The 9,471-nt window shown below is 40.0% G+C and overlaps 1 pseudogene; it reads right to left on the reverse strand.

Annotated features, from left to right (window-relative positions):
* Positions 1-2,412: 2,412 nt before the first annotated feature.
* Positions 2,413-4,078, reverse strand: LOC101439780 (KRR1 small subunit processome component homolog; annotated as a pseudogene).
* Between the last annotated feature and the right edge of the window lie 5,393 nt (positions 4,079-9,471).

Raw genomic sequence — 9,471 nt, forward strand, 5'->3', positions numbered from 1 at the left:
TGTTAATGAACATTAATGAATTTTAGCAATGGGATGATATTGATCATGTAAAATCTACTGGAGTTATGTGGATTGTCTCAAATAATTGAGTGCCATCCCTATCCTGGCATGAACAAGGGGGGAAAGACCAAGGAAGTTTAACATGTCCCTTAGAGAGGAGACTGTGGCTTGGTTCCTAATCGGTTTAGCTTCCAGCCATTGGTTTAGGGAGGTTTCTGACTTGGTGACCCAGGAATACTGCTGGCCCTGCCTTGACTGTCTTTTGTATAGATGCAGTCATAGTGCCCACAAGTCTAGAGGGTGGGACTCACTGGACTTGGCAGAACAGGTGGTACGGGCTGCTGTGTGCCTGCGGGTGTGAGCAGATTTTCCCCGATCTGCTTTCAGTGTAACCTGGTAGTTAAGTTGCAGGATCATTCAATCTTATCTACTGAGGGCACCTAAGAGCTGGGCTTAGCCAAATGGCCTCAGGCCAAATGGCAATACCACTTCTTTCTGAAAAAGCCAACTAAATATAAGTATCATCTTCTAAGCTCCCAGTGGATGATTTCCCATTTAGAGATGGAGGGTGGTATACACCATCTAAATGTGACAATACCAAATCAGCAAGAAGGACCACCAAACTTGCCCATGGCTCAGCCTGGCTCTCTGCAAAACCCATTACTGCTTCTTATTCTTGCTTTAACAGCGAAGGAAATAAGTGTTGTCTTTTTTCTAAACATGAAAGTAACAGTAAAAGTCTAAAGAATAGAGCCAAAATTGCCCATATTCTCACACCTGCAGTAACATTTGCTGTGATGGTTTGACTCCAGAAAAGCGTATTCTTAAAGCGAATCCATTTCTGTGGGTGTAGGCCCCCCGTAAGTAGGAGCTTTTGATTAGATTGCTTCAGTTAAGGCATAGCCCGGGGCGGGTCTTAACCCTCTTACTGGAGGCCCTTATAAACAGGATGACTACAGAGAGAGACAGACACGGAAGCAAGAAGCTGGAAGCAACAAAACCGGGAAGAAGAGGGGGAGCCCAACAGATGCCACCATGTGCCTTGCCATGTAGCAGAGGAGTCCAGGATGGCCAGCAGCCTGTCTTCAGAAAGAGGGTATCATCTTGATGACGCCTTGATTTGGACATTTTTACAGTCTCAAAACTGTGAGCTTGAATGCTAATAAACCTGCATTGTGAAAGCCAACCCATTTCTGGTGTATCGCCTTTCAGCAGCCCAGCAGACTAGAAGAACACTTGCTGTGATGCGGGCTTGTTTCCTCCCCTATTTGCTTCTCGCATTTACAAATCAGTCACTTACTTTATGATTACAGGTCTTGCAGGTTCCTGCTGCCATCTTTTCCTTTTACCCTCAGGGCAACAGTGCAAGGTCAGAGATGTTAGCGTTTCCTTTTTATACGTGATAAAACCGAGAGGGAGAAAAACGAGGGATAGGGGCAGGAACGGATCTCAAGACAGTCAGGCCCCAAAGCTCAGGGACGACAAGCTGGACCCTAAATGGCCAGTGACTCAGCTCCGCAAGGATGTTCTCCAGGGGGCCTGTCTGTACAGCTCAGTATTCTTGCTGGAGTTCTCAGGGAACGTTTCAAACACTGTCTAATTAGCACAAGTGCCCGCAGAGTGCACCTTTCTGCCATCTCAAAGGATATGATTTATTCACATTGTGTTCTTTTTTTTTTTCACTGAAAATTTTGCATTTATTTTCCTCAAAACCAAATTCTGGGACTTGATTATATTTAGCAACTAACAATGCATCACACATTGGATCTGAGGAATAGTTACACAAGCCAAACAACAGTTCATCCCAAAATTCTTTCTTTATATGTTTATATTTTTATTTTTTTTAAGAAACTTTAAATTACATAAATGTTACATAAAAAATACAGGGGATTCCTCTATACCCCACTCCCTCCCCATCCTACACTTTCCCACACTAACAGCATCCTTCATTAGTGTGGTACATTTGTTACAAATGATAAGCACGTATTGGAGCATTGCCACTAACCGTCGATTATAGTTTACATTATAGTTTATACTCTGTCCCACACAATTTTGTAGGTTATAACAAAATATATAATGACCTGTATCCATCATTGCAACGTTTTTCAGGGCAATTCCAATATCCTGAGAATGCCCCCATAATACACCTATTCTTCCCTCTCCTCAGAACCAAAATTCTTGATATAAACAACCTGAAGAATCACTCCTAAAATCATGCTTAGGCAAAAGCTTCCTGGAACACATTGGGGGCAACATATGCAAAGACACATACACCACTTTCTAGTACAAAGTTTTCAAAAAACACTTGGAGAATTCCATAATTTATATTTTGAAAGAATGCTGTTTTATGAACAAAAGAAACTCAGAGAAAAAAAGTGACAAAAGTATTGTTTCTTACAGATAAGTCAGCTAATGTTCTCATCTCTCAAAATCCTTTACAAAAGGAACTAAGCAAATTCTAGTTTAGGAGTTTTTTTGGCCTGTTACTTCTTTTTTCTTTTCTTTTCTTTTCATCTGCTTTCATCTTAAGTTTACCTTCTTCAGTTGTAACTGCTCATAGTTTCTTATTCTTTGCTTTTTTAACTTCTCTTTGATGGCAGTTACACCAATTTTAATTTCAATAGAAACTTCCTTAGATTTCACAACTGGTTTTTCTTTTGGCAGAATATGAGCTGTTTCTCTTCTCTTGTCTCTTACTGAGAGCTTCTGCTTGTTTAGCCTTTATTGGTTCCATTTTCTGTCACTTTTTCTGACTTGCCTTCAAAAAGCATTCACTACTAGCATTATCCATCTGACTTTCTGACTGAAGTAGAGAAAATGGTGTCTACTTTTTTAACAGTTTTTTTTTTAGTTCCTTGTTTTTATTCACACTTTTTTGTTTGAACTGTGGCAAAAATCTTTCCCAGTTTTGTAGTCTTGATTCAGCATCTTTTGCCAACTCTCATTTAATTATTAGGTTTTTAATGTTATAAATTTTTTATTCTTTATTTTCTTTTAAATGTTACATTCAAAAAATATGAGGTCCCCATATGCCCCCCACCCCACCCACACCACCCCTCCCACATCAATAACCTCTTCCATCATTGCGGCACATCCACTGCACCTGGCGAATACATTCTGGAGCACTGCAGCACCACATGGACAGTGGTCCACATTGTAGTCCACACTCTCCCCGAGTCCACCCAGTGGGCCACGACAGGACACACAATGTCCAGCATCCGTCCCTGCAGCACCACCTAGGTCAACTCCAAATCCTGAAAATGCCCCCACACCATATCTCTTCTTCCATCTCCCTACCATCAGCAGCCACCGTGGCCACACTCTCCACATCACTATGACAATTTCTTTCCCTACTAATCACACTATTTCCCCAGCAGAACACTAGTAAGTCCTCTCTAATCCATACTCTATTCCCCCATCCTCTGGACCTTGGGATGGTTATGTACAGTCACCCTCTACATCAAGAGGGAGCTTAGTTAATGTTATAAATTGGATGAATATTCTTCATGGTTTCTAAGACGTCTTTTTGAACCTCTTTTAAGCCACTAAAAGGTCCAATGGCTGAACTGTGTTTCCCTGAACCATAATGTAACAGTTTACTAGGAGTTCCGTTGCCTTCACACTGAGTGTTCCTTTGAGACCATTAAGCTGTTGCCTTCTTCTTACAAATCTATATTTATTTCGTACTAAGGAAACTATTTCAATGATATCACAAGCAACATCATCCTGAAAAATTTGATCTGTCTGTTCAAATGAAACACTCCTTGCTAAAAGTTTAATTAGGTCTCTGGACCTAATGATGGTGTATGGCTCAAAAGTCTTCTTTGTTGTACAAACAGTTATGCTGGCCTCAATCAAGTCTAGGGTTGCATTAACATGATGTTCATTTAAGACTTTCTGCCCCAATGGCCAGCATTCTTTCGAGTAAGTCTCCCTGTATTTTGGGAACAAAGTTACAAAACTGCTTTCCTCCAAGAGCCTTCTGGGATCATCCTCTTTGGAAAAGACTGTTTTCCTTCCAACCATCACTTTTGAAATTCAGATTTCCCAGACACTGTGGCTGACTCCAACATTGCATTCTTAATGGTTGGAAGAAGCAACTAAATGGAGGTAGACCCAGGAGCATCCAAGAATGCATGGACAACAGATGTGGTGAGAAGAAAGACTCATCTCAAACCCTTCAAGTTTTCCCACAAAGGCTTCATCGGGAAGACATGTGGGATAAAATGAAACACTAAATCTGATCCAAAAACCTAAATTTTACTGGTATCCATGTATTATGGGTTGAATCATGTCCCCCAAAAGAGATTTATTGAAATCCTGCCCCCTGGTACCTCAGAATGTGCTCTTATTTGGAAATAGGGTCATTGCAGATGGAATGAGTTATACACTCCATGTCAAGTTAAATGAGGTCGTACTGGAGTGGGGTGAGCCCCTAAACCAATATGACTGGGGTCCTCATAAGAAGAGGCACAGAAGAGACCCATGGGAGAGGGCCATGTGGCAACAGGCTGGGGCTGGACAGATGCAGCTGTGAGCCAAAATGCCAAGGATGGCCAGCAAACACCAAAAGCTCAGAGAGGTGGGAAGGAGTCTCCCCAGTAAGTTCCAGAGAGAGTCTGCCCCTGCCAACACCTTAATTTCAGACTTCCGGCCTCCAGAGCTGGGAGACAATAAATTTTTGTGGTTTTCAGCCACTCTGTTTGTGGCCCTTTGTCATGACAGCCACAGGAAGCTAAGGCACCACATGTTTAATTATGGAGTATTCTTCTTAAAATCTAAATATTAAATCAGAGCTAAAATTATCAAGTTGTCAGGAACCAGCTTGAAGGGTCCTGGCCATGTGTGGGACAATTTAATCAGCAAAAGAATAATTACAATTGCAGATCTAACACATTAAATTAAAAATAAAGGACATGGAATTCCAGTTCTGGCCAAGATCGAGTAGCCCCATCTTCCCACATCCTCCCTCTCACAACTAAGAACCCTGGATGTAACACAAGAAATCATAGGAAAATTTTGAAAGGTGGAAAGAAGAAGGCAGGCAGCCTAAGGACTGAGGACTCAAGGAGTGACTTAGCAGTGCATGTCATAGGTTTCCTTGTTGCCTTCCATACATCCTGGACAGGGAGCTGCCAAGCAAAAGTCCTCAGCTAAATATCAGCAAACAGAGCCAGCAATATGTGAAAAGAATTACAAGCATGACTATGTTAGATTTATTCCAGGTATGCAAGGCAGGTTCAACATTCAAAAATCAATGTACTGCTCTAGATTCACAGGCTAAGGAAGAAAAATAATCACATTAGTTGATGAAAAAAAAATCCAGTATCCATATGTAGGAACCTCTTTTATATATATATATTTTTTTTTTTAAGATTTTATTTGTTGTTTTTAATTTTCTCTCCCCTTCCCTGCCCAGCCCTCCCCCCACCATTGTCTGCTCTCTGTGTCCATTCACTGTGTGTTCTTCTGTGTCCACTTGCATTCTTGTCAGTGACACTGAGAATCTGTGTCTCTTTTTGTTGCAACATCTTGCTGCATCAGCTCTCCGTGTGTGTGGCACCACTCCTGGGTAGGCTGCACTTTTTTCACATGGGACGGCTCTCCTTATGGGGTGTACTCCTTGCAAGTGGGGCTCCCCTATGCAGGGGACACCCACGCGTGGCATGGCACTCCTTGCACACATCAGCATTGTGCATGGGCCAGCTCATCACACGGGTCAGGAGGCCCTGGGTTTGAATCCTGGACCTCCCATGTGGTAGGTGGAAGCTCTATCCCTTGAGCCAAATCCACTTCCCTATATTTTTTAATGTAACATTGTGTGTGATCTATGTATCTTTAAAAAAAAAAAAAAAGAAAGATTAAAAAAAAAAAAAAAGACCTGTATTCCAGGGGGGTCACACCCTGATTACACAAATATATTTTTTTTAAATCTCTCAGCAAACCAGCAATAGAAGGAATAGGCCTCAACTGTATTTTAAAATTTCAGCAAACAAAAACCTAAAAAAAGTCATACTTAATGTTGAAAGACTGAATGCTTTCCCCTGAGATCAGGAACAAGACGTGGTGACTAATGTGACCAGCCTGATCCAATATAGTCCTGGAAGTTGAGCAAGCACAAGAAAAGGAAAGAAAAGGCACAAAGGCAGTAAATGGAGAAATACAACTGTCACTATTTACAGATGGTATTATAGAAATTGTAGAAAGTCACAAAGAATCTACAAAAAAGAGAAAAAACTGTAAATAAGAAATGATTTCAGCAAGGTCACAAAATACAAGATCAATACACAAAAAATCTACTGCATTTTTATTTTCAAACAACAAACTTGAAGAAAATTAACTTAAAGATATTACCATTTATAATCAATGGAAAAAATAATGAAATACTTAGGTATAAAGAACATACATAAGAAAATACATACAAGTTCTGTATGCTGATGAGAAATGGTGATGAAAGAAATCAAAGAAGGCCTAAATAAATGGAAAGAAATACCATGTTGATTAAGTGGAAAACTCAACAGTAAAGTTGTCAACCGTCCCAAACTGATCACTCAGTTTAATGCAGTTCATATCAAAATCCCAGCATGTTTTTTTGCACACATTGACAAACTTATTCTAAAATTTATATGAAACAAAAGAGGCCTAGAACAGCTAAAACAATTTTGGAAAAGAATCACTTTACCTGGTGTTAAAGTTTACTATATAACTATAGTATTCAAGACGTTGTGGTTTTGTTGAAGAAATAGATACATAGATCAAAGAAAAAGAAGAAAGAACCCAGAAATAGAGCCGTTCAATGGAGGACAGATACCCTTCAACAAGTGGTGATAGAGCAACCGGACATCCATTGGCAAAAAGGCGAACCTCCACCTAAACGTTACACCTTTTTAAAAAAGTAATTCATAATGGATCATGGCTTGAATTTCACACATATAACTGTAAATTGTTTTAAGAAGAAAATCTTCAGCCCATAGAGATATGTGAAGAATGTTTAGTCTTGACACCAGACACAAATATAAAACTTTGGTCTGTGAAAGTTCCTGCGAAGAGGATGCAAAGAAAGACTACACACTGGGAGAAAATATTGCAAAGGGCTAATATTTAGAATATGTAAATAACCCACAAAACTCAATGGTAAAACAACAATACATCTAGAAAACGGGTAAAAAAAGCATGAAGAGAAAATATCCAAGAAGATGTACAGATGGAAAATAAGCCCACAAAAAGATGGCCAACATCACTAGTCATTAGGGAGGTGCAAATTAAAACCACAATGAGATATCAATACACACCTACCAGAGTGGCTAAAACAAAAAATAATGACAACACCAAATGACGCAGAAAAATTGACTCAGCTATACATTGCTGGTGGCAATGTAAAATGATACAGCTGCTCTGGAAAATACCCTGGCAGTTTTTAAAAAATAAATAAACATGCCCCTTTAAAATAACCAACAATTGCATTCTTGGCATTAATCCCAGGGTACTGAAAATGTATATCCACCCAAATATCTGTACACCAATGTTCATAGCAGCTTTATTTGTAATAGCAGAACTCCTATGACCAATCCAAATGTCCTACAATGAGTGAGTGATTGTACAAACTGTGCTACATCCAAACCAGGCAGTACTATGCAGCACTAAAAAAAGAAAAGCTATCGATAGACACAACTTGGTTCAATCTCAAGGGAATTGTGCTGAGTAAAACAAAGCCAATCTCAAAAGGTCCCAGACTGCCTGGACCCATTTATAGAACATTCTTGAAATGACAAAATCACAGCTATGGAGAACAGACTGGTGGTTGCCAGAGATTAGAGGTGGGTGGCCTGTAGGTGTGTGGCTATAAAAGGGTAGCATGAGGGAGCCTTGTGTTGAGAGCACAGTTCTGTAACTGGATTGTGGTGGGGTTACACACATCTACACATGTGATAAAAATGCGCAGAGCTCCTCTCACACATGTGCACACACACATAAGTACACACACATTTGAACTGGGGACTGTACAAATGTCAATTTCCTAGTTTGTATCTTGTGGGAAACCCCCGTACATCTGTACAGTTTTTTGCAACTTCCTGTGTATCTGTAATTATTTCTATATCTATAATTATTTTAAAATAGAAGGTTTAAAAGTTAAAAAAAAACCCACAGATTTACTAAACAGAAGTAGAAAAATAAGGGCAAGGGGAAAAATATCTCCTTTGCTAAAACATGACATCTAATAAGCATGGAAGGAATGGTAGAATATATGACTCAAGCAACAAGACTTGAAGGATAATCACATCGTTGAGCAAAAGGTGGTTGGGGAACAGGATATTCGTAATATCTTAAGGTATCACCCCTCAGATTCCTTTTAATTTAAAATAAAATAAGCCATTATAACTTCAAGATATTGAATGGTCACCCCTTAAACAAATGGTCAGGTTTTGCATGGAAAAAAGCAGGACTGGCTGACGTTAAGCTCCTCCTGTGGGTTGCATTGTGATTGCTGCCAAACTTTTTAAATGAATCCAGTCACAAGGTAGCACAATCCAGAATGTGGGAAACCCTACAGACATTTGACCCAAACTCTTCAAAACAAAACTAAAACAAACAAGGCTGGGAGGCTGTCCTAAATGTTCTAGGGTAAAAGAGACGAAAGGGCTAACCACCAGGTGAATATATGCACCTTGCTTGAAACAGTTTTAAAAGAATTTGAGGATAACTGGAAAAATTCCAATGTCCGCTGGATACCTGAAAATATTGTTGAAATGATGTTTGTCTTCTTAAGTGTAATAATGATACTGTAGTTATGTAGGCAAATGTCTTTATTTGTGGAAAATACATCTAAAGTATTTGGGAGTAAAGTGTTAGGATGTAGCATTAATATTTTAATTAGTAATAGTATTGTTAATTTATTAATAATAATATTTTATATGGTTTTGCAAAAATGTATTACTGTACATACATAGGAATCTGTGCTTGTGTGTGTGTGCATATATGTATTTACAGACAGCAGGGGAGAAGGGAAGAAGGCAAAAGTAAAGCAAAGGGGCAAATATCAGTGATTTGATGGATCTGTTTTTCAAAATAAAAATGTCAAGTAGTTGAAACACTAAGGAGCTCTTGTGAAGCAGAGAGCAGGCAATAATAAAACAGCTGAGTGAAAAAGAAGGGAAGAAGAAGGGGCCTCTGTCCTGTCTCCTCAACCCCATCCTCAAACTGCAGGAGCCAAACAGGACGCATCTTGTGTCTCCAAAGGCTGCTCACTGGGGAAGGCAGTAGCCTCGTTCCCACCGCACAGACCAGGAACCCGAGGCTCAGAGAGAACAAAGAACTCCCCATGGTGATTCTCAGACCTGCAGATGCAGAGATCTTCCTGCCACCCTTGCTCCACAGAGCTGCTTCCCCATCCACCAGCACAATTGGGAAAGGAGGGTGCACCCGATGCATGCCAGGTTAGGATCCCTACCCATGATTTCAGTTTGCCAAAGG

This window comes from Dasypus novemcinctus, chromosome 5 (assembly GCF_030445035.2).
Source record: "Dasypus novemcinctus isolate mDasNov1 chromosome 5, mDasNov1.1.hap2, whole genome shotgun sequence".
Taxonomy (NCBI): Eukaryota; Metazoa; Chordata; class Mammalia; order Cingulata; family Dasypodidae; genus Dasypus; species Dasypus novemcinctus.